Source organism: Pteropus medius, unplaced genomic scaffold (genome assembly GCF_902729225.1).
Source record: "Pteropus medius unplaced genomic scaffold, Ma_sr-lr_union100, whole genome shotgun sequence".
In the NCBI taxonomy this organism is placed as follows: Eukaryota; Metazoa; Chordata; class Mammalia; order Chiroptera; family Pteropodidae; genus Pteropus; species Pteropus medius.
The window spans coordinates 18,008,101-18,035,001 of NW_024352787.1; the positions used below are offsets into that span (position 1 = coordinate 18,008,101).

Sequence of the window (26,901 nt, forward strand, 5' to 3'; positions counted from 1 at the left end):
AAAAGTATGCATAAATTGTTGGTAGATTCTGCTACCTGTGTCAGACAAAATTCTTTGGTTGACTATGTTTCATCAAAACATTCTCTCTCCCACTGAAAAATGAAAAGTTTTGTAGTACATAAAATACATGGTCCTTTTCCCTCTTACAAAGTTTACACTTTCCCTGTCATAAGTCAAAGCAAGGAAAATATACAACTTTGTCAACAAATAAAGGAGAGAACTACAACTGAAAACACGTAAAATATATGAGACCATTACAAAAATTTACCTATTTATCTAAAGTGACATAAAAGTTAGAAAAAATTCAAAGATACCTTCAATTTTGATATTCACATGAAGCGAAATTAAGAACATGAACTTAATGACAGGAGTAATTTCTTTCAACAGCATTAAAATCTTACCTTTATTTTGACCTCTACATTCTGTGCTGTTCTTGGCCCTCAATGACCAAAGACTTATAATAAAATTACAAGTATGTTCACCAACTAGATCAGAGAGCAGAATTTTGTGCTTTTTGGTTATTTTTGAAATTATTATATTATTTGCTCTCTTAAAAACGAGTATGTATTGAAAGGTTATTTGTTAGTTTTATCAATTTATTGATCACTAAGAAGTTCATATTAGAAAATTTGGAAAACAGAGAAAAATATAAGATGGTAAAACAAATCTTACTATGATTCTATACAGAGACAACCACAGTTAATATTTAGCTATACTTCCTTCCTTTTTGTCGTTATTAATATAATTTATAATTTCTTTCAAAATTAATATTAAATAATAAGCATTTTTCTTCCTATAAAAAATTATCAGTAAATTTAATTTTTAGTGAATGTACAATATTACAAATAAGTATTTTTTTATTCCATCCTCCCAACCCCCCCCCTTTGGCAACCACCAGCTTGTTCTCTATATCTATGAATCTGATTCTGTTTTGTTTATTCATTTATTTTGTTTTTGTTTTTTCAGATTCTACATATAAGTGAAATGATACAGTACTGGCCTTTCTCTCTGTCTGACTTATTTCACTCAGCATAATGCCCTCTAGATCCAACCATGTTCTTGCAAACGGGAAGATTTCATTTTTTTTACTCCTGAATAATATTCCATTGTATATATATCACATCTCCTTTACCCATTCATCTACTAATGGACATCTAGGTTGCTTTTATAGTTTTAATATTACTAGTAATATTACAATGAACTTAGGGTTGCATATATCTTTTCAAAGTAGTATTTTTGTTTTCTTCATGTAAATATCCAGAAGGGCAATTGATGGATCATATGGCAACTCTATTTTTAATTTTTGAGGAATCTCCGTACTGTTTTCCATAGGGGCTGCACCAATTTACAATCCCATGAACAGTGTACAAGGGTTCTCTTTCTCCACATCCTTACCAGCACTTGTTATTTGTTGATTTATGGATGATAGCCATTCTGATAGGTGTGAGGTGATATCTCATTGTGGTTTTAATTTGCATTTCCCTAATGATTAGTGATGTTGAGCATCTTTTCATATGTCTGTTTGCCATCTGTATGTCCTCTTGAGAGAAAAGTCCATTCAGGTCCTCTGCCCATATTTCTAATTGGAATTGTTTTTGGTGTTAAATTGTATGAGTTCATTATATTTTTTTGGATATTAATCCCTTATTGGATGTATCATTGGAGAATATCTTCTCTCATTCCATAGGCTGTCTTTTTGTTTTGTTGATGGTTTCCTCTGCTGTGCAGAAGTTTTTAGTTTAATGTAGTCACATTTATTTTTTCTTTTGTTTCCCTGGCTCGAGGAGATATATCCAAAAAGATATATTGCTAAGTGATGCCAAAGCATTACTGCCTCTGTTTTCTTCTAGATTTTTTTTTTTTTTTTTTAGTTTCAGGTCTAATATTTAAGTCTTTAATCTATTTTGAGTTTATTTTTGTATATAGTGTAACTTGTCTAGTTTCATTTTTTGCTTGTATCTGTCTAGTTTTGCAACATCGCTTATTGAAGAGACTGTCTTTACTCCATTGTATATTCTTGCCTCTTTTGTCATAGATTAATTCAAAATAATTATTTACTTATTTCCCTAATGCTAAATGTTGATGTGCTTTGCAGTACTTCATTATTGTGAACAACTCTGAAAATATCTTTATTTTGAGTCCTCTAAAGAGATTTATGAGGACATCAAGGATGAATACTTTGAAGTAAAATTATTGAGTTACTATGAATAGACAGTTTAAGGCTATATATATTTATCAGCCGATTGCCCTCTCTCCAGCACAGCATGAAACTACATGTCGTATGCATTAGGCAACGTTAATCATTATTTTTGTTTAAAAAGAAATGATTGAAAAAGAAAAAAAATGAATGGTTAAAAAATACTTGATCCATTTTTATTTGCATATAATTAATTACTAGTAAGACCAAATATATTTTCATACATTAATTTGACATTAGGATTTCAGTTTATAGAAATTATTTATTCAAGTTAATTTATTGAGGCTGTTGCAGGTTTTTTTCCTGATATATCTGATTGCTCTCATTGTAAAATAACTACCATCTTCTAGTTATTGTTATAAATATGTTCCCTACTTTGTTATTTTTTAAATTTATTTATGGTGTTTTAACATTAGAGTTGTTCTAATATATAGTAGGAATTGTCATATCCAATACTTTTTTAAAATTTATTTAGTCTATTTACTCTTGAAGATGAACTTTAGAATTTGTTAAATTTCAAAAAATTAACCTGTGGAAATGGTATTTGGAATTTTGTTAAAATATTAATAATGGGAAATACTGATATCGTTAAAATACTTACTCTACCTAGCCAAGAAATTTTTATACTTTTTTCATGTAAATCTCATGTATATCATGTTACCATTGTCACTAGGTATTTTTTATTTGATGTTGCTGCTATAACTATGTATAAAACCTCTCTACTACATTTTTGGATCATATAGAAAAGTACTATTTTCTATACATTGATTTTGTATTTGGTCACATGTTTAACTATATTAGTTATAATTTTTTCTTAAAAGTAGCAATCTTTTAATATTATATGTAGTATTATTTTTAGTACTTTCTTTTTTTTTTAACCTAACAAATGTAATCATTTTAGCGAACAATCCGTACCTGTTAGTGTGAGTTCAGAGACCAGCTTATTCTCTCTCCCAACTTCTAACCCACTCTCTGGATTTAGTACTTCCCAAACCCTGAAAAATTCTTGGGAGGATCCCATAGCCTTTCCAATTCATCTAAGGTAATGAATGCATAGTCTTCTTGTTCTGGCATTAAAATAATCCAGTCCAGTCCAGGAACTACACAACTCTACTCTAGTGCAATATAACAGAAAAATTCACAATTCCTGTGCAAATTGAAATCTGAGGTTTCCTATAACTTTAATATCTGAGATAAGTTCTGCTTAACTGCAGTGGTTTATACTTTTGGTATATTATTATTCTATCTGATATTATTTCAGTATTTATTTGTTTAATTATATTAATTTATATACTCTGATTTCCCAAAATGTGTTCCAAAACACACTAGCATCTCTTGATATATTAATAGAAGTTGAGGATAGTGGAATAAGAATGAGAAAAGAAAGTTTCTTTGATCCCATAAGATTGAAAATCACTGCTTGCTACATTTCTCCATAAGAATTCACAATACATGTTAGTATATTAAGGTTGTAAGAAATCTTCTGGGAAAAAAAAACTTTTCCTTCATTTTGAATCTGGGCTGGCCTTGTGACTAATAAAATGTGACTAATAAAATGCAAGATACATTGTGCAAGTTCTAGAGTCCAGACCTCAAGAGGCCTTGTAGCTTCTGCCTTTGACCTTAGAACAAGTGTTCAAGGACCACCATATAAGAAAGCCTCTCCAGCCTGAAGGATGAAAAAGATGTGGAAGAGAACCAAGTTACTCCATATAGCCAAGAACCAGTATCAACCAGATGCAAGAGAAGCCACTCTGGACTTTCAAGCCCAGATAACCACCTAGCTGAAAGCAACAACATAAGTGAGCCCCACAAAATCCAGCAGAACCACCAATCCAACCCTCAGAAATGTGAAAAATAAAAAATCATTGTTAAATGCCCATGAGCCGCATTAAATCTGTTTTTGTAGAATCCTTAAGCTAAAAATGAATTTTACATTTTTAAATGGTTAACAGAAATCAAAAGAATATCACATAAGACATGAAAATTATGTAAAATTTAAATTTCAGTGTCCATAAATGAAACTCTGTTGAAACACAGTCACACTTCCTGTCTATGGTTTCTATCGTCCTACAATGGTAGAGGAGCTAGGTAACTGTGATAGAGACTCAAGTCAGCAAAGCTTAAATTATTTACTATCTAGGCCTTTATGGAAAAAGTTTGCCAACACATTTTAAAGTAACAAGTTTTAGGATTGTTTGCTATACTACCATAGTTATCTCAGGTTTTAAAATTTTCGTCCCATTTAAATTTTTTGTGCTTCTGATAACTGTTTTATAGCTATGCTTATCTATTTAAATTAGTTATTAATATCAAGAATATTTCATTGTAGTTAGTTTTTCTTTTCTGAAGCTTACTAAGATATTCTTTATAATTTAGACCGTAATCAGAGATTATAAATGTTCATAGACACTAGAAAAGAACGTATGCTCTCTGTTAGCAGGGTGTGCTAGTGTGACATATCTACTACTTCTGCTTCCATAAATATACTAAATAAATCCTCTTTTCTTTATTTTAGAAGATGCGTGTTAACTTTCTATGTTTTACAATTGTTTTAATTATTTCTCACAATTTCTCTCTAACTTTCTAATAGTTCTAAGTTTATTTTAGAATTTATTTCTATTTTTTGATGTGCTTAAAAATAACTTAGAACTATCAATTACTCTTCTTTACCAAATACAGTATATATCTATGGCCACCAAATAGGGTCAATCCAAAAGGCAGGAAGGTCCAGGCTGGCATTCCAATTTTCTTTTTTTGTTTCCCATCATTAAATTGAACAGAGTACAGAGACTTAAATAAACTCAGACATTCCAATGTCTGGATTTTTCTTTTTCCAAAGTTAGCAAATGAGAAAAGAAAAACAATTCACAATAGAGGAAAGAAAAATCATTAAGAAAGAAAAGTATAAATTTATAAATTGAATGATTAAAAGGTGTGTATGTGAGAGAGAAAGAGAGAGAGAGGGGAGAAAAAAAGAGGGGGTAGGGGGACAGAATGTTCACTTATTCTCCTTCCCTAGCCAGTATTATTATAAACAAAATTTACAGTTAAAGAAAAGTAAAATAAGCAATTATTCTATAAGTACTGTGGAAAAGGCATTGATAATCAGATTCCATTTTGAGCCTCATCAATAAGCTATGAGATACTGGGAAAATCATGTGAAATTAGAACTAAGGTAGGTCCATTCTGTCACTGGAAGCAGTGAGTAGCTGGCCAAAACTACTGTGGATGTCCAGGTGAAGATCCTCAGGAGCAGCTGGCCACTAGAGAATGATCCTGGATGCTGGACAGCTGGTAGAAATCAAGATTCCACAGGCATGTCAGCTATCAGCACTAAAAAAGAGGGAGAGTCAGCTCTTACTAGAAACCTCAGTTGATATAAGATCAAAGACAGAAGGAAGGCCTATGCTGGAAAGCCAAAACTAAGAGGAGATAAGAATAAAAACCAAATGGAGGCAAAGTAGTTGCAAAATAGAACTCAGTCTGAGTCAAAGGCAAGCAAGAAATTGGACAGGGCAGGAATGAGACTGGGAGTCTAAGGCACAAACCAGAGTGTCAGGAGACCAAGTCAAACTCCAGATTCTTTATCCAATTCAAAAGTCAAGAGCAAAACAAGGTCAGCCAGAAAAGTCTGTACCTACACCCCCTACCCAATAGGGGTCTCTGGCCATGATGCTATTAAATTCCTATATCATACACTTTGGAAGGGGTTAAATTCAATGACATCCAAAGTTCTATCCAGCTCACCAAGTGTTTAGAATTCTGACAGTCTATAAATCAAAAATATACATTAAGTTCCAAAGGAGAAATGATGGTATTAAATGTTTTATACAAGGAAACAGTTTACTGGACTCCCTTCCACCACCATCATCACCCCTCTACCCATACATATAAATATTCTACCACTACGACCTAATTTTTTTCTACTAAAGGGCAGTGTGAAATGGTGTATAGCCCTCCTGGGGGGAAAGAATGGGGAAGAGGAGCATGGTGGAGTGGGGTGACATTCTACTCCATCCTGACTCACTTAAAGACATTTGATTCTCAGTCACAAAGAATTCTCTTAAAAGGTTGGAAAGAGCCATGGTCATGAGGAGCTTATTTAAAGTTGCAGTGGTTCCCTTTGCATTCGGTAAGCCAAAAGGATGGATTCCCAGGCTGTGTTTCATTCTTTTTAACTTCAGGCTGATTTTATAATAACAACACATAGCCACTTAAATCTATCTCCAAATAACCAACATTCAGAAAATGTACCATATAAAATGTAGACATTTTACAAGGGACCATCTATTAGCTGATAATGGCAGAGCTGCCTGGGAATGCATAAGAAAACAAATGTGACCCTCATCAAATGTCAGATCTATTTATTATCCAAATCAGCCCTCTGCAGTAGATGCCAGATAAACCTGTAATGATACAATTCAAAGCATCATGAAAGGCTGGGAAGAGGTTACAATAAACAAATATATAAGTTGAAGTTATCTATAAATCACATGAAATGCAGTCTCATCAGGGGAAAAATGGCTGGCAGAAGAGATTTTAAAATGTGATCATATGGGAGAGAGAATATGAGACCAACGAAAAATATTTTTCAGAGGAAGTAAACAATAAGTTTCTCGATGTATATTAAAAACATGTAGACATGGGAGAGTCGATTGTTGCCAGGTTTAGAGAGGGGAGGAATTAATCAAAGTTAAAAGAGACTTCCATAGCCTCCCAGCCCTGGCAAAAGTGTCAGTAAAGGGAACTTAATCTGGGGCTCCTGACTGCTCTCAGCCTTTCATTCTATTCTTCACCCACCTTAGACAGACAGTGCTTTGATGATTTCTTTACTTTCTCTACATTAAAATGTGGTCTGAGGAAAAGATTTAGGAAACTTTATTTACACTGAGAAATAAGAGTTCATGCTTTAACTCTCCCTGTTCCACTTAAAGCTGAAGAGTGACAAACTTTTAAGCCAAAGAAAACAATCTACAATTGCAGAATCTCTGAAACTAGCAAACTATGTATAAGATAGGGTTATATTCCATGGAACAGAGGTTCTTTCCAGCCCTTCTAAATTATATCTTAAAGGTGGCCACTGATAAAATCCTTCCTGTTCTCTAAGCGAACCACTTGTTCAATGAAGCCTTCATGAAAAGAAAACCCAACGAGGAAGCTAATATATAATATCCATTTATTCTTTCATTTTAATCTTTAAATTGTGAAAGACAGGATAAGACAGGAAGATGGGGCCAGGGAAGGAAGACAGGAGAGAAGAGAGAAATGAGGATTTAAGAAAGGGGTAAGGGGAGGGGGCAAGATATAAATAGTTATTAGAAATTAAATATGAGGTATTTTGTTTGTTTGTTTTCAGAAAATTTAGCATCCATTAACCAATTCTAGCAGGCATATCAAAAAAGAAAGAATCGACAAAGAAAGAGGAAAATTTGAGATGTAGGAAGTAGTAGAGCCAGTCCAGGAGAAAGAGCTGCCCAGGACAACAGCTATGTATCAGTCTGATTTGAGCAAGAGGATAGGTGGATTCAGGAGTAGGTCTCTGTGAAATAGAGGAAACTGGTAGAGCAAAAAAACTGAGAGGTTGGACATTAAAGAGCAGAGCTGTAGTAAAAGGCATGTCAGAAGATGAAAATTGACCTCACCTAGGAACATCCAACGTGGGGCATCTCACAGCCATTAAATGAACTCTCTTCAGGCACAAATTCAGGTCAGTGTGGAACCAGGGTCTTGCTCCCATCTTGAGACACAGAGCAAATGGTGATGCCCTTCCCATGTCTGACAGCAAAAGTGGCTACTACTGTAAGGCTCTGTGCAGGCGGTAGTTTTATTTTCTACTAAAAATTAAAATTAAGGATATTATAGATGTTTAACAGAAAAGTAAGAAAAGTAAGTCAACAGCTTGCAAGAAGGCCAAAGATATCCATTAAAGTTTTGAAAAATTTAACTATAAAAATGACACGGAAAAACTCATGGATGTATTTTACTTAGTTCAAAAGCCTAGAATGAAGTTTTCATAGAGGATATTACAGCATAGCAACTAAGGAACACACCAAAGTGTTTCATTCTTTATAAGAATATAACCTCAAATTCACACAATAACATTAGTAGAATGTTCACAAGTCCTAAATCCATTACCCACACTGAGAAAGAGAATATAAGCAAATTAAGTTCTATTTTTGGTTAAAAAAAAAAAAAAAACCCTAAGCACTATTAACAGCCTCTATTAAGAGTGTGGTGAAAAGTTAAATGTATTCCTAAGTCTTATGAGCTATTTTAAATTTTTTTAGTTGAAGAGAAATCATTTATTTAGCTGCAACAAAGCCATATAGGCCAACTAGAATGGCTTGCTTTACTTTTGCTAGAATTTAATTAAATCAATACAATACTATTAATTATATCATCCTAATCATGATTTGACTGACAATTAAAAGAACTTTATTAAATCAAAATTATGGAAGTTAATTCATATAATCATTACAGTTTGGTAGAGAAAAATTTCTCAAAAATATGAGATTCATGAATTTAAAAAAATGATATGAGAACTTTGATGGTAAAAATTTCAGGAACTGTAATTTATGACTCTTGAGAATTGAGTCTCCTAAAATAGATTGAGTACCATTGCGTGCTGAGCATTGTGCTAGCTGTTTTTGTGCCTTTCTGTTTTTTAATTCTCATTATGATGTAGGTATTGGTATGTGTATTGTATATTTGAGAACCTGAGGCTCAGGGCAATCGAGACGCTCAAGACCACAGAATTAGTTGGTGGAAGACTCTGGTCTTAAATTCAGGCTTTTGACATTCTGGGATCATAATAGAGGCCTCCTAGCTTAGTTTAGACAAAGTTCTCATTTCTGGCTACCACTGCTCTCTTCTTTTTATTTTGACCTGACATTAGGAAGCTTCTCTCTTTTCCCTTTGGTAAGTTATGCCAAATTTGGATAGCTTTGCCCCTCATTGGTTCATACATTCACTGAATGCCAGAAACCCAGATAGGCACTAGATGTAAAAATCAAAAAGACACTGTCTCTTATGATGTGTCAATGTAGGCTTATCAATTGGAACAAATGTACCACTCTGGAGGGGGGATGTTGAGAGCAGGGAGGCTGTGCATGCATAGGGCAGAGGGATATGTAAACTCTCTGTACTTTACTCTCAATTTTTCTGTGAACCTAAAATTGCTCTAAAATAATTAAGTCTTAATTTAAAAAATAAAAGACATACTCTCTGCCTTAAGAAATTTACTGTCTTGTCAAAGAGAAACAGAAGTAAATGACTGATGACAGTTGAGTGCAATGGATGCTTTGATGCAGCAGCCTAGGAAAGGCTGTTTAAAATAGATAAGTGAGGCAAGAAAAGCTTCTGAAACTTGTACTCATTTTAAAGGCCCTGGTAGTAGCAACCAGTGAGACAAAGAAGCTACATCATTTTAGGGGAAAGCAATAAGCTCATGGGAAGACATGGAGGATTAAAAGACCAGGTCACATTGCAAGGAGTTGCAAGCGGTTGTAAGGTGACAAGGTAGAAAATACAATTGCATGTGTTAAGGTAGTTTAAACTTTACCCTCAAAGCTGTGCAGAGCTCCTGAAAGACTTACACAGGAAGAGGAGTGACCAAATTTGCCTGATGGTACCAAGATATCAGTTTTTAAAACTTAACTTTATACTTAGGTACCTTTGAAATTACAATCCCTCCATCAACAGCCAAAAAATGTTCCAGGTCCAACTATCCAATATTCTGTATGAGTCTATTAAAATGAATTTGATACGAAATTTTAGAAATAATCAGGTTAGATGAAGCTCTTTAATAAATCCTTGATTCAATTAAACAAATATTTGTTTAGCATCTCTGTTTAGAAGGCCCTGAACAGTATTATGATAGAGAAAATTCTAAAAACAAGTAAACATTCAATTATATATTAGAAACTTAAGAAAAATCAGATCATTCAAAACCCAAAATAATCTATTTTACTAAAGGAATTGCAATAGTACTTTAAAAGGTAAATTTATCTAATGCTGTTAGTTTTATTTACCATGCCTTAGTGTAATCAGCTTTTTGAAATGCCTTCACTGGGACTATATAGACATAGACGTGGTTAACATGTATAACATTTTTCAAAAAGCAATTTAAAAGCTATAATCAGTTTCTTTCTAAACTACTTTATTTCTTCTATAATTTTTCTCCCTATAAAATTACATTTAGTTTGCTATTTCATCCTTTGAACTTTTTCTTCATCTACATAATTCTACTTCTCCTTCAAGACTCATCTCAGGTGGTGCCGTCTCCAGGAAGCCTTCCTTGACTTGCCCAGATTGAGGTAGTTGCCCCTTCTCTAGACTCCAGCACCTTGGGTATATTTTGACCCTGGCACTTTGCACACACTCCTTAAATCGTTGCTTTACTTGTTTATTTCCTAATTAGACCATGGAGTTCTTCAAGAGCTCAGATCTCATCTTTCATCACTGTATCTGCAGCACCAGGGCACATAGTCAGTGGCCAATAATGTTGATGAAGAGAAAAAGGGGGAGAAAAAAATTAATCGTATTTATATTTTCTGCAACATTTCTCTTTCCCTTAATTCTCATTTCATGTCTTCCTATTATTTTTCCCCAAATACTAATACAACATCTTTAGGCTTCCCTTTTTACTTTCATACACATCATGATTTTCATCTCTCTCTTGAGGTCCTAACTATTGCAAAAATGCTGACCCGGTATGTGAGTAGCACAGCTTTAAGAGTGTGTTGCTCCTTAGCATCATAAAAAAGAGGTTTATTTTAACAGGTCCTGGATTAGCCTCTATTATGTCTCCTCTTCTGTGTTTTAGCTGGAAACTTTTAGCATGCTTTAGCTTCGCCTAGTTTTCAAGATCAGCAGCTGGGTAAACAGACATTCTACTATACTCTGGATAAAATAGCAAGCTCAAGGGGAAAGTTTTCCATCTTTAAATTAAAAAAAAAAATCTTGCTCATGGCATGTATGGAGAATAGTAACACCTGAGAGCACGTGAAGGGAATTGTGCATTGTGCATGTACCAGCAATGGAAGGAAAACTCAGCTGATGACAAAAACATGCAGCTGCCTTCCTGAATGAAACTGACCGCTCCCAGAGAGTAGCATCAAACTATATTTAGCAAGAATAACAGAAAAGTGAGGTAAGTGACTAACATTTTTGGTAGGCACTTTCAAAAGAGTCTATGAATTTCATAAGAGAACGCAAAATAAATCACCTGATTCTTAAAAAATTGAAACGAATGCTTACCGTGGTTGGGAAAGTTATCTTGGAAAATTACTCAGGAAATTAAATCAAAACTTATTCAGGAAAAATACTTTGGAAGGAAGATTTTGAAACAGGAAAGTAAACCTTTATGTATATTTAGGAGAGAAGACTATAAAAATCCACAAATGCTTCTGTTTTCACATTTGGACATCAAATTGAGTGAAATGGGTAAGAATTTTATTAAATATCATGAGTCTATCATTCCTAAAATTTGTTTTAAAGTTATCTGCAGTGCAAATACACTCTCACAAATTTGTCTATATTTTTATATATTTTAACAACTTCCTAAAATAAAAATGTAGGCTAAGGAAAATGTCTATGAGCATTAAAGGCAAGTATTTGTAATGTAATATTTAATAGCAGAGAACAGATAAAAATATGGTACACTCAAATGGTAATGTAGCTACTGTTACCAAAACAATGCTTTTACTATAGAAATGACTGGAAAACCACATTAAAAAAAAAATTGTAGCATGTGTATCAACATGCTCAAAAAATAAATAAATAAAAAACTAACAGGCCCAGCCTATAACTGTAAAATTTTTTAAAAGGTTATGTGAAATATATGGAAAGCTAACTTTGTAGACATATCAAAACAAATGTTTTTTATGGGAGAATTCTTTTAACAGTTTTTAAAGTCTTCTAGAAAATCTGTAAGAGTTACTCTAATGAAAATATTAAAGGGCAGGGTTTTGTCTTTTTTAATGCTGTATTCCTTGTGCTCAAAACAGTTGCTGACAAACAGTAGGTTTTCAATAAATATTTGTTGAATACATGAATGAAAGAATGAATGAATGAGAAATATATACCATTAAAACTCTTGGGTCCCTCAAGTCTCTTCAGGCAAAGAAGGAGGTTTTGCTGACTAAGTTGCTAGGAAACTTTGAATTCTACCAGGTAGGGTATTCCCTTCAAAACATCTCTTCAGGATGGGGAAAATGGATGAAGGTGGTCAAAAGGAAAATACTCGCAACTATAAAATGAATAAATTCTGAGGATGTAACATAGAGCATGTTTACTATAGTTAACCATACTGTGCAAAGAGAGTAGATCTTTGAAAGTTGCTAAGAGAGTAGATCCTAAAATTTCTCATCACAAGAAAAAAAAATCTGTAACTATGTGAAGTGATGAATGTTAACTAAACTTATTGTGGTAATCATTTTGTAATATTGCGTGTGTGTGTATAAAATCATTATGTTGTACACCTTAAACTAATATATGTTATATATCAATTATATCTCAATAAAACTGGGAGTGGTGGGGAGATATCTCTTTAGGTGAATTAGAAAATAGAAGCTGCTGGTAAGCAAACTCATCTTATGACCAAAAACAATTATTTTATTTCACAAGTTTAAGAAACTACTTTATCATAAAGTTATAACTTTTACAACATGACTCGCCTGCCACCTTTCCCACTCTCTCTGAAACACCTACCCCAACTCTTCATCTTTATCACCATCCACACTGTCCTCTTTGCTATTCCTTGAACTCCCAACCACTCACCCACTGCCTAGAAAGCTTCTCTGAGATACCTGCTGGTCTCCCTCTTTCATCTCCTCCAGAACTCTGCTCAAATGTCACTTTATCAGAGAGGACTTGACCAGCCAAAATAAAATAGCCAGCCTCACACCCAACTTTTGGCACTACTCATTTCCCTTCCCTGCATTATTTTTCACCAACTTACTTTGCTTCCTTTACTTCTCTATTCCCAATGATTAACAAATATTTACTGAGTCAACGAACAAAAAAGGATACAGCAACATTTCACGTACCATTTCAGGGAGATAATATTATATATGTAAAAGATACTGTCTTCTGAACCCAATTTTAACTAATTATTCACTTTGTGTCTAACCTTGGGACTAAACTCCCTATACTTCAGAATTTTCACCTGTAATGTAGAAATACTTATAATACTTTTCTGGTAAGTACTTGGCATTCAAAGAATGCTGGTTCTTCTCCTTCCTTTATCCATGCCTTCTTTTTGTGGCTAGGAGCTAATGTGTCTATGATTCATAAGTTCTGAGATTGCTGTGAAATGAAAATAACAATGTCGAGCAGACCTTTACCAATATCATTCCCAGCAACAGCTCATGTGAATTCTGTTTGTGTTTGATAACTGATAGGCTGGATACAAGGCATAAAAAGACACCTCTTCTGAAGGAGCTGTCATCTGACTGGGAACCCAGATAGAGACATGTGAGAATGGTTTCATTAAGCTGTAGAACTGACCTTGAAGCACTACTGTTTAAGAATAACGGTAAGTCTGGGAAGCACTCCCAAAAGAGAACAAAGGAAGTGAATGGGAGTGCAGCTAGAGCAGGCACTTTATATTGAGAAAAGAGGGAAAGAAAAGGTGATGTCAGGTGTGAAAGACCATAATATCATACTAAAAAGATCCAATTTAATACGAGAGAGCGACTAAACATTTTGAGTATTAGAAAAACATAGAATCATATAATAAGAATGATAAATTTTAAAGTATTCAGAGACTTCTGAAAGTCAAGCAGTAAACAGTACTAATAAACCTGGTGACATTTGTTCAAAAAAATGAGTTGCAAGGTTATAAATGGGAATGAATCATATCCTAATCTTCCCTGGTCATCACTGTTCGATCCACCACATAGGTGAAGAGACTTGAGCTGGAAGAGACTGAGAACTGCATACCACCAGAGGGCACCAAAAAATGTCATCACACTCACATAGCATGAAACCTGGCCTCCAAGCAGCAAGGTCTCTCTTTGTGGTCTATGCTTTAACAACAGGGCCTATGATGATGTGACCTCTCCTATCAAATTTCCTCTCTTAAGATTATCCTCTAGTCTCTTCTTTGTACTTTGATTTCTTATTCCTTACCAAGTCTAAATAAAGACATAAGAATCTGATGGGTTCCAAAATGCTGAAATTCCCCTTCTGTGTTTATAAGAGTAGATAAAGAAAGGTAACAGATTAGTTAATTCACCTCAAAGAGAGTAAATAGAAATTAATCTGTTAAAGATGTTGCTAAAAGTCTTTTCACTGCAGAATCCTATAACAGAGTTTAGCAAGGAATAAATGTTTTAGAACTTAGGAAACCAATAACTTAACTTTGAGGTTCTTGAAGTTAGAAAAGTGTCGGCAACTAAATAACAAGATGACACTTGTAGCTGCCTAGGTTTTGTATTTTTCTTGGGTCCACTCTTCTCACAGCATGGATATGATTTATTTAGACTATCAAAGAGCTTTTATAAAGTTCTCACAAGTGCCTATTATTGAAACTTGGTAACCATGGTGTGAAAGGAAAAAGTCATACCAATGAATTAAATTAATTAAAAACTGCTTGAGAGGCAAAGAAGCCAAAAGCAGAAATAAATGGCCAATTCTCATGTGAAGAAAGGTTAACGATTGAGAGCTGTAAGGATTTGCAGTAGAATCAGAGTTGTATTTAACTAATGACGAGGAAAGGGAGCCACATTCTCATTCCCCTATTCTCTGCACATCAGTCCCACGCACAGAGCTCCCATTGACTGAAGAGCATTTGGCATATGGAGGAGATATAGGCAGTGTAGAGAAATGCTTGAAATCCAGGAGGCAGCAAATAGTTAATGAATATTGACTCATGTAGAGATCCTCAAATATAAAGGGAACAGAAATAAAAATTACATTAACAAAATTTTATCTTCTAAGAACTTTGATATATGCTACATAGAAACACAAAGGACCTTTAAAAAGACAAAATATGGTATTTGAACAAAAGTTTTAAAAAGAATATGTGGAAGCAGAGTTTGGCAGTTGTGTTGGAAAGTCAGAAGGAGCATTTATGGAATAGGGACATGTGGGCTATACAGAAAGCTTCATTATCTCTTTTAATGTATTTACTTTAAATATAAACATTTAATAGTTTCACTTGTTTCCAGAGTTTAAATAAAATCAATCCATTAATCATCTTACAAGGAGAGAGAAGTAAAGATAATTCCCTGAAGAAAAGAGAGCACCTCAATAGTGTAATTTCTCTTTCACATGTTTTACTTTTCCATTTCTTTTAGGAATAATAAGACAATATTACTCTCCCAGATTTTTACAAAGTGATGCCACCTTATAGTGCCCTTTCTAAAAAACCTCCCTGTTGCCACACCTGATACCAGATTTGGCCTCAAAGCTTGTTAAGGAATCAAAATCCAATCTTTCTCCCTAAGAGTGTATAAGTCATTTCAAGATAAAGCAACTGCCTTCACTAAATCACAGGTTAAATTTATAAATCTGGTCTCACCCAGAATACACCATAAACTACGTAAAAAAAAAAAAAATACTACCCAGTTATTGTAATCAAGGGCAACTGGGATACCTTCATGTATCCTTCTCAGAATTTGACTAATTGGACCTCCTTCCTCTTTGAAAGTTGGTGTGAAATAGTGGGTCAAACTATCATCTTCAGATATGCAGGTGTCCAGAATGTTTCTAGAGAGACTACTCCATGTGCTGTAATCATAACCATTCTTTAGGTGCTTTATAAAGAGTGCTGCCTGGAACAAAATGAAACAATGTAAATGAAAGTACTTGATATATTAAGCACTAAATAAATGTGAAGTATTTATTTATTCCAACTGGGTACTATTTTCCCCCAAAGAAATAATAAAGCATGTGTTTGTTTTAAAAAAGTACAGCAAAAAGGGAGGGAGGGAGATAGAGGAAGGGAGAATGTCTTTACTTAACCTTCATTTCTTTGTAACATAGTTCTATGGGATATAGAATTCTGGGTTGACAGCTCTTTCCGTTCAGCCCTTTAAACCTATTATGCCACTTTGTTCTGGACTGTAGTTTCTAAAAAGAAATCTGCAGTCAATTGAGTCAGTGTTCCCCCATAGGTAATGCATCATTTTTCTCCGAGTGATTTGAAAATTTTTATCGTGGTCTTTAGTTTTCACTGGTAAGATTCTAATGTGTTTGAGAATGGATGTATTTGGGTTTTATCCTATTTAAGGTTAGCTGAACTTATTAAATACATAGGCTTTTTATCTTCCACCAAATTTGGGAAGTTTTCAGCCATTATTTCTTCAAATTTTTTTAGGGTATACTATTTTGCCTCTCCTTTTGGAACTACAAGAATATAAAAATTTTTGTTATTGTCCCATTGGTCCCTTAAGATCTATTCTTTCTTTCCTTTATTTTTGGGGGTAAGGGACTATTTTTTCTCTCTGTAGTTGATACCAAATATTTTCTTGTTATCTATTCTTAAGTTCCTTGACTATTTCCTTTGTCATCTGCATTGTGCTATTGAGCTCACCTAGTGAAATATTCCTTTTTTTTATTTAGTTGCTGTATTTTTCAGTTCTAAAATTTCCATTTGGTTCTTCGTATCTTCTAGTTCTGTGAACATTTCTACTTTTCCATTTATTTTTTATTTCTTTTTATTTATAGTTGACATAAAATATTATATTAGTTTCAGGTATATAACAAAGTGATTCAATGTTTATATATCTTATAAAGTGGCCACCATAATAAGTCTAGTAATTATCTGTCACCATATAAAGTTATTACAATATTATTGACTATATTCCCTATGCTGTACTTTACATGACTTATTTATTTATTTTATGACTGGAAGTTTGTACTGCTTAATCCCCTTCTCCTTTATTGCCTATCCACCCACCTCCCACCATGGCAACCATCAATTCATTTTCGGTATCTATGAGTTTTCGTTTCACTTTGTTTGTTTTTTGTTTTGTTTTTTAGATTTCATATATGAAAGAAATCTATTTGTTTTCTCTGACTTACTTCACCTCACAAAATACTCTCTAGGTCCATTCATGTTGCCACAACTGACAGGACTTCTTACTTTTTTGTGGGTAATATTCCATTATATATATTTATACCACATCTTCTTTATCTCTTCATCTATTGATGGATACTTGGGTTGCCTCCATATCTTGGCTCTTGTAAACAATGCTGAAAAAACAGAGCTGTGCATATATTTTTTTGAATTATTGTTTTCATTGTCTTTAGATAAATACTCAGAAGAGAAATTGCTGGGTGATACAGTAGTTCTAGTTTTAATTTTTTATGGAATCTCAATACCATTTTTCATAGTGGCTGCACCAATTTACAAACCCACTAATGGTGTTTGAGGGTTCCATCCTCACCAGCAATTGTTACAGGTTGCCTTTTTGATAATAGCCATTCTGACAGGTGTGAATTAATACCTCATTGTGGTTTTGATTTGCATTTCCCTGCTGAGCATCTTTTCATGTGTCTGTTGGCCATTTGTATGTCTCCTGTAGAGAAATGTCTATTCATTTTTATATTGGATATTTTTATGTTGAGCTGTATAAAAACTATACATTTTAGATATGAATCCTTTATCAGCTATATCACTTCAAATATCTTCTCCCATTCAGTAAATTGCCTTTTCATCTCGCTGATGATTTCCTTCACTATACAAAAGCTTTTAGGTTTGATGTAGTTTTATTTGTTTATTTTTTATTTTGTTACCTTTGCCCAAAGAGCTATATCCAAAACAAAAAACAAACAAACAAAAAATGCTAAGACCCATGTCAAAGAGTTTATTGCCTATGTTTTTTTTTTTTTCTAGGAGGATTATGATTTCAGGATTTATATTCAAGTCTTTAATCCTTTTCGAGTTTATTTTTGTGTACAGTGTAAGAAAGTGGTCTAGTTTCATTTTTTTTCATGTATCTGTCTAATTTTCCTAACACCATTTATTGAAGGAACTATCTTTTCCTCTATTGTGTATTTTTCCTTCCTTTGTCTAGATTAATTAACCATATAAGTGTGGGTTTATTTCTAGGCTCTCTGTATCTATATGTCTGTTTTATACCACAACCATACTGTTGTGATTACTACAGCTTTGTAATATAGTTTAAAATCAGGTAGCATGATACCTCCAACTATGTTTTTTCTCAAGATTACTTTGGATATTTAGGGCCTTTTGTGGTTTCACATAAATGTTAGGATTATTCTAGTTTTGTGAAAACTGTCATTGGTATTTGGATAGAGATTGCACTGAACTTGAAGATTGCTTTGGGTACTATATACATTTTAATGATATAAATTCTTCCAACCCAATAGCACGTTATATCCTTCCATTTATTTAGGTCTTCTTCAATTTCTTTTATCAATGTCATGGTTTTAAGAGTGCAGGTCTTTTGCCTCCTTGATTAAATTTATTTCTAGGTACTTTATCCTTTTTAATTCAATTGTAAGTGGGATTATTTCCTAATTTCTTTTTCTATAGTTCAGTATTTGTGTATAAAAATTCAATTGATTTCTGAATATTAATTTTGTGTCTTGCAACTTTGCTAAATTAATTTGTTAATTCTAATAGTTATTTTGGTGGAATCTTCAGGATTTTCCATACATAGTATCAGAGCATCTGAAAAAAAGTGACAACTTTACTTCTTCCTTTCCAATTTGGATACCTTTTTTTTGGTCTGATTTATATGGCTATAATTTGTACTAATGTGGTGAATAAGAATGGTGAGAGTGGGCATCCTTTTCTTGTTTCTGATCTTAGATAAAAAATATTTCAGCTTTTCACCATCATATATGGCTTTTCTTATGTTGAGGAATGATCCTTTTATATCCATTTGTTGAGAATTTTTATCATAAATAGATGTTAAATTTTATCAAATGCATTTTCTGCATCTATTGAGATGATCAAGTAATATTTATCCTTCATTTTGTTTATGTGGTATATCGCTTTAATTAATTTGCAAATATTGAACCATCCTTGCACCTGGGAATAAATAGCACTTGATCATAGTGTATGATCCTTTAAACATATTACTAAATTCAATTTGCTAATATTTTGTTGAAGATTTTGTATCTATGTTCATGATGGGTATTGGCCTCTTTATTTATTTATTTATTTATTTATTTATTTATTTATTTATTTATTCGTAAAGTCTTTTTGGTTTTGGTATCAAGGTAATGCTGGCCTTATAGAATGAGTTTGGAAACTTTTCTCCCTCTTGAATTTTTTGGAATGGTTGACAAAAATAGATATTCACTTATGAATCTTTGGTAGAATCCACCTGTAAAGCCATTTGCTCCTGGACTGTTGTTTATTGGAAGTTTTTCTGATTACTGATTCAATTTCATTTCTAATAATCGATCTCTTGAGCTTTTCTGTTACTTTTTCATTCAATCTTGGAAGATCAAGTGTCTAGAAACATCCATTTCTACTACTTTGTCCAATTTGTTGGAGTATAATTATTCATAGTATTCTCATAATCCTTTGTATTTCTGTGCTGTTGTCTGTCACTTCTCTTGCATTTCTGATTTTATTTATTTGGGCCCTCTCTCTTTTATTCTTGATGAATCTTGTTCAAAGAACCAGGTCTTAGTTTCATTGATCGTTTTCTATTTTTTAACTCTCTATTCCACTTCTATCTGTTCTGATACTTATTATTTCTTCCCTCAAACTCACTTTGAACTTTGTTTGTTTTTAATATAGTTCATTTAGCTATAAGATTAAATTTATTTTTCTAATGTTTCTTTTTGTAATATTTTTTCATTTTTCATTTACAGTTGGCATACATTATTATATTAGTTTCAGGTTTACAACATACTAATTGGACATTTATATAACTTACAAAGTGATCACTCCGATAAATCTGGTACCCACTTGACACCATACATAGTTATTATAATATCATTGACTATATTCCTTATGCTATATGTTATATCCCCATAATAATTTTGTAACTACCAGATTATACTTCTTAATCCCTTCCCCTTTTTTGCCCACCCCACAACTCCTCTCCTATCTGGCAACCATCAAAATGTACTCTGTACCTATGAGTTTGTTTCTGTTTTGTTTGTTTATTTTGACTTTAGATTCCACATGTTAATGAAATCACATGGATTTGTCTTTCTCTGTCTGAATTACTCTATTTAGCACAATACCCTTCAGGTCCATCCGTGTTGTTGCAGATAGCCAGATTTCATTCTTTTTTATAACTGAGTGATAGTCCATTGTATGCATGTATGTGTGTGTGTGTGTGTGTGTGTGTGTGTGTAATCACATCTTCTTTATCCATTTATCCATTGATGGACACCACCCAGGTTACCTCTATATCTTGGCTCTTGTAAGAATGCTGCAATGAACATATGGATTCACATGTCGCATTAAAATAGTGTTTTGAGATTCTTTGAACAGATACCCAGAACTGGGATTACTGGGTTCTTGTCTATTCTTCTAGCCTTTGTTTTAAAGTCTATTTTGTCTACTATAAGTATTACTACCATACCTTTTTTTTTTGTTTGTTAGCATTTTCATGAAACATTTTTTTCCATCCCTTTACCTATAGCCTGAGTGTGTCTTTTGATCTAAAGTGAATCTCTTGTAGGCAGCATATGTAAGGGTCTGGTTTTCTTATCTATTCAGCCACCCTGGATTTCTTACTGGACCATTTAATCAATTTACATTTTAAATAATTCTTCATCGTTATGTAGTTATTGCCATTTTATTATTTATATATTTTTTTCTTGCTCTTCTTCTTAAATAAGTCTTTTAACGTTTCTTCTAATACTAGTTTGGTAATGATAAACTCCTTTAGCATTTTCTTTTCTGGGAAGCTCTTTATCACCTCTTCAGTTCTAAATGATAACCTTTCTGGGTAGGTAATCTTGGTTATAGGTCTTTGCTTTTTATCGTTTTCAATATTTCATGCCAATTCCTTCAGGCCTGCAAAGTTCCTGTTAAGAAATCAGTTGACAGTCTTATGGGAGCTCCCCAGTAGAAAACTAACTGCTTTTTCTTGCTACTTTTAAGATTATCTCTTTGACTTTAAACTTTGGTATTTTAATCATGATGTGTCTACGAGTAGGCCTCTTTGAGTTCATCTTCCTTGGGAGTCTCTGTTCTTCCTGGGCTTGTATGTCTTTTCCTTAAGGTTAGAGAAGTTTTCAGTCATTATTTATTCCATCAATAGATTTTCAATCCCTTGTTCTCTCCTCCTTCTGGTGCGCCTATGATGTGAATGTTGGTACGCTTGATGCTGCCTCAGAGTTCCCTTAGTATCTTCATTTTTCTGGATTCGCTTTTTCTTTTTGCTGTTCTTTTTTTTTTTTAACACCCTTTACTTAATCTTATTAAAATTATTGGCACAACATTGGTTAATAATCATATAGGCTTCAAGTGTATAATTCAATAAGTCATATGTATATTGCCTTGTGTGTTCACTACTCAAAGATAAATATCCATCTGTCACCATATATTTGACCCCCTCCCCTTTACCGCTATCTACCTTCTCCCTCCCCTCTTTCCTCTGGTAACCACTAATTGGCTGTCTGTGTTCATGAGTCTCTGTTTGTTTGTCATGTTTGTTTGCTGCTTTTAGTTTTATATCATACATATAAGTGAAGTCATGATTTTCAAACTTTTCTAGGCTTATTTTGCTTAACATGATAATTTCAAGATCCATACATGTTGTCATAAATGGCAGTATTTCATCTTTTCTATTGCTGAGTAGTTATCCATTGTATATATGTACAACAACTTTATCCAATCATCTATTGAAGGACACTTTGGTTGTTTCCATATTTTGGTCACCATAAATAATGCTGCAGCAAACATTGGGTTGCACATATCTTTGCGAATACATGTTTTCAAGTTTGGGGGGTAAATACCCAGAAGAGAGATTGCTAGATCATATGGTAATTCTATTCTTAATTTTTTGAGGAACCTCCATACTGTTTTCCACAGTAATTTTACCAATTTACATTCCCACCAGCAGTATATAAGAGTTCCTTTTTCCCACAACCTCTCCAACACTTGTTATTTATACTGTTTATGACAACAATTCTAACAGGTGTGAGGTGGTATATCTCATATGGTTTTGATTTGCACTTTCCTAACAGCTAGTGAAATTGAGCATCTTTTCATATGTCTATTGGCCATTCATATATCTTCTTGGGAGAACTATCTGTTCAGGTCCTCTGCCATTTTTTTAGTTGGATCGTCTGTTTTGTTTATTATTGAGTTGTATGAGTTCATTGTATATTTTGGGTATTCGGCCATTATCGAAGGCATTATTTACAAATAATTTCTCCCATTCAGATGGTTGACTCTTTGTCTTGTTGATGGTTCTTTTGCTGTGCAGAAGCTTTTTAGTTGGCTATAGTCCCATTCATTTAGTTTTGCCTTTATTTCTCTTGCATTTGAAGTCAAATTCATAAAATCCTCTCTAAATCCCAGGTCCATCAGTTTAGTATCTATGGTTTTTTCTATGTAGTTTCAGGTCTTATATTCAACTCTTTGTTTCATATGGAGTTAATTTTTGTGTATGGTGACAGATAGCAGTCTAATATCATTCTTTATCATGTGGCTTCCCAATTTTCCCAGCACCATTTATTGAAGAGTCTTTCCCTTCTCCATTGTAGGCTTTTGATCCCTTGTCCAAGATTATTTTCCCATATCTACAGGGGTCTATTTCTGGACTGTCAATTCTGTTTCATTGGTCTGTGTGTCTGTTTTTCTGTCAATACCATGCTGTTTTGATTATTGTCATTTTGTGGTATAATTTGAAGTCAGGCAGAGTAACACCTGCAGCCTTGTTCTTTTTCTCAGGATTGCTTTGCTATTTGAGGCATTTTGTGCTTCCATACAAATCTAATGATTTTTTTGTTCTTTTTCTTTAAAAAAACTGTTTTTGGGATTTTGAGGGGATTGCATTAAATTTATATATTGCTTTGGGTAATATCACCATTTTAACTGTGTTGAATCCACCAATCCATGAACACAAAAGAACTGTACATTTCTTCAAGTCCTCAATTTTTTTAATAATGTCTTATAGTTTTCAGTGTATAGGTCTTTCACATCCTTTGTTATGTTTATTCCTAAGTATTTTATTTTTTTGTTGCAATTGCAAAAAAATGGTTTTTTTTCTTCATTTCTTTTTCTGAAATCTCATTATTAGTGTATAGGAACACAATGGATTTTTATACTTTGGTTTTGTATCCTGCAACTTTATTTGTTTATTGTTTCTAGTAACTTTTTCGTGACATCCTTAGGGTTTTTCACATAGAGAATCATGTCATCTCCAAAAAGTGATCGTTTGAGTACTTCATTCCCAAAGTAGATGTCTTTTATTTCTTTCTACTCCCTTATTGCTCTAGCTAGGACTTCCAATACTATATTGAATAATACTGGCAATAGTGGATAATCTTTCTTGTTCTTGATCTTAGAGGAAAGATTTTAGATTTTCACCATTAAGGATAATGTTAGCTGAGGATTTGTCATATATGAACTTTATTATGTTCAGATATTTCCCTCTAGATCCATTTGATTAAGTGTTTTAATTATAAATAAATGTTTTATCTTGTCACTTGCTTTTTCTGCATCTATTGATATGATCACATGATTTTTACCCTTTATTATGTTTATGTGGTGTATCACATTGATCAATTTGCATATGTTAAACCACCCCTGTGCCCCTGGAATGAAGCCCTTGATTGTAATATATAGTCCTTTTAATGTATTGAGGTATTCAATTTTCTAGTGTTCTATTTAGGATTTTTGCATCTGTATTCATCAGAGACATTGGTCTACAGTTTTCTTTCTTCTTGTTACCCTTACCAAGTTTTGATATCAGTGTAATGGTGGCCTCTTAAAATGAATTAGGAAGTATTGCCTCTTCTTCAATTTTTTGGAAGAGTTTGAGAATGACAGATATTAAATCATCTTTGAATGTTTGGTAGAATTCATTGTGAAGTCCTCTGGTCCTAGACTTTTACTTTATAGTAGGTTTTTGATGATTGTTTCAATTTCCTTATTGTTGATTGGTCTATTTAAATTTTCTAGTTCTCCATGATTCATTCTAGGAAAGTTGTATATTTCTAAGAACTTCTCCAATTCTTCTAGGTTTTTGAATATGGAGGCACATAATCTTTCATAGTATTCTTGTATAATACTTTGTATTTCAGTGGTATCTGTCAAAACCTCTCCTCTTTCATTTATGATTTTGTTTATATGTATCCTTTTTCTTTTTTCTTAGTAATCCAGCCAGGATTTTGACTATTTTATTATCTTCTCAAAATACAAGCTCTTCATTGCATTCATCTTTTCTACTGTTTTTTTTTTTTTACTCAATTTCATTTAATTTTGCTCTAATTTTTATTTCCTTCCTTCTGCTGACTTTGAGCTTCATTTCTTCCTCTTTATCTAGTTTCAAGATTTAATGTTACGTTGTTTATTTGGGATATTTCTTGTTTCTTGAGATAGGCCTCTAATGACATGAACTTTTCTCTTCTTACTGCTTTTGTTCTGTGCCAAAAGTTTGGATATGTTATATTTTAATACTCATTAATTTCTATGTATTTTGATCTCTCCTTTTCTTTCTTATTTGGCTCAGTCATTCTTTAGTAGCATGTTGTTTAATCTCCACATATTGTGGTGTTTCCAACTTTCCTTTTGCAGTTGATCTCCAGTGTCAACGCATTGTGATTGGACAATATGATTGGTATGATTTCAATCTTAAATTTGTTGAGGCTAGTTTTGTGTCCCAACATATGGTTTCTCCTTGAGAATGTTCTATGTACACTAGAGAAGAATATATAATCTGGTATTTTGGGATGAATGACTCTGTAAATGTCAATTATGTCCAATTGGTCTAATGTGTCATTTAAGGTTGATATTTCCTTATTGATTTTGATTGGATGATCTATCCACATAACTGGAAATGGGGTATTTAGGTCCCATACTGTAATTGTGTCTTTCTCAGTTTCTCCCTTTATTTCTGTTAGTAGTTGCTTTATTTATTTTGGTGCTTCATGATTGGGAGCATATATGTTGATAAGTGTTCTGTTTTCTTGATGTATTGTCTTCTTTATAATTATGAAGTGTCCATCTTTGTCTCTCATTACCTTTTTTATCTTGAAGTCTATTTTGTCAAATATAAATACGGTTACACCTCCTTATCTCTGGATACAATTTGCTTGAGTATCATGTTTTACCCTTTCACTTTGAATCTGTGTTTCTTCTTGCAGTTGAGTATGTCTCTTGAAGACAATATATGGTTGGTTTTTGGTTTTTGATGCAATCTTTTCCTCCGTGTCTTTTTATTGATGAGTACAGTCCATTTACATTTAGGGTGACTATTGAAATATGAATTTTTCCTATAGTCATTTGATCTTTTGTTTTATGGTAACTCAGTGTCTCCATTATTTCTTGCGAATATATTTTCCCATTCAGATGGTTCTCTCTTTACCTTGATGATGATTTCTTTTGCTGAACAGAAGCTTTTTAGTTTGACATAGTCCCATTCATTTATTTTAGCTTTTACTTCCCTTGCTTTTGAAGTCAAATTCATAAAATCCTCATTAAGTCCAAGGTCCTTGAGCTTAGTTCCTATATTTCCTTTATGCATTTTATTGTTTCAAGTCTTATATTTAAGCCCTTAATCCATTTTGAAATAATTTTGGTGTTGGTGATAGACAATAGTCTAGTTTCATTCTTTTGCAGGTGGCTTTCCAGTTTTCCCAGCACCATTTATTGAAGAGGATTTCTTTTCTCCACTGTACATTTTTGGCTTCTTTGTCGAAAATTATTTGCCCATATAAATATGGGTTTACTTCTGGACTCTCGATTCTGTTCCACTGGTCCGTGTGTCTCTTTTGCTTCCAATACCATGCTGTTTTGATTACCGTCCCTTTGTAGTAAATTTGAATTGGGCAAAGTGATGCCTCTAGTCTCATTCTTTTTTCTCAGGATGGCTTTGGCAATTCGGGGTCTTTTGTGCTTCCATACGAATCTGATAATTTTTTGTTCTATTTTGTTAAAAAAAAGGCCGATTTTGATGGAAATTGTTAAAAAAGGGATTTTGATGGAAATTGCATTAAATCTGTATAATGCTTTAGGTAATATGGTCATTTTAACTATGTTGATTCTTCCAATCCAAGAACACAGAATACCTTTCCATTTCTTTGTATCTTCTTTGATTTCTTTTAACAGGGTCTTATGGTTTTCATTTTAGAGGTCCTTGACTTGTTTCGTTAAATGTATCCCTAGGCATTTTATTCTTTTTGTTGCAATTGCAAAAGGAATAATCTTTTTCCACTTCTATTTCTGACGCTTCATTCTTAGAGTATAGGAATGCTATGTATTTTTTGAACGTTGATTTTGTATCCAGAGACTTTACTGTATTTGCTTATTGTTTCTAGTAGTGTTCTTGTGGAGTCTTCAGGGTTTTCTATGTAGAGAATCATGTTATCCACAAATAGTGACAGTTTGACTTCTTTGTTTCCTATTCGAATGCCTTTTATATCTTTCTCTTGTCTGATTGCACTCGCCAGGACCTCCAATGTTATATTGATAAGAGTGGCGATAGTGGACAGCCTTGCCTTGTTCCTGATCTTAGAGAGAAGGTATTTAGTTTTTCACCATTAAGTATAATGTTGGCTGAGGGTTTGTCATATATGGCCTTTGT

At 33.2% G+C, this 26,901-nt stretch overlaps 1 long non-coding RNA gene across 1 annotated transcript in view; it reads left to right on the top strand.

Moving 5' to 3' along the window:
• The first annotated feature begins 11,389 nt into the window (after positions 1 to 11,389).
• The window catches only part of LOC120591745 (uncharacterized), a 40,738-nt gene continuing 25,226 nt past the window's right edge, over positions 11,390 to 26,901 (top strand). Inside the window, exons 1-2 of the long non-coding RNA XR_005649977.1 lie at positions 11,390 to 11,644; positions 13,603 to 13,736. This is a non-coding gene — a long non-coding RNA (uncharacterized LOC120591745). The remainder of the gene's footprint in view (positions 11,645 to 13,602; positions 13,737 to 26,901) is intronic.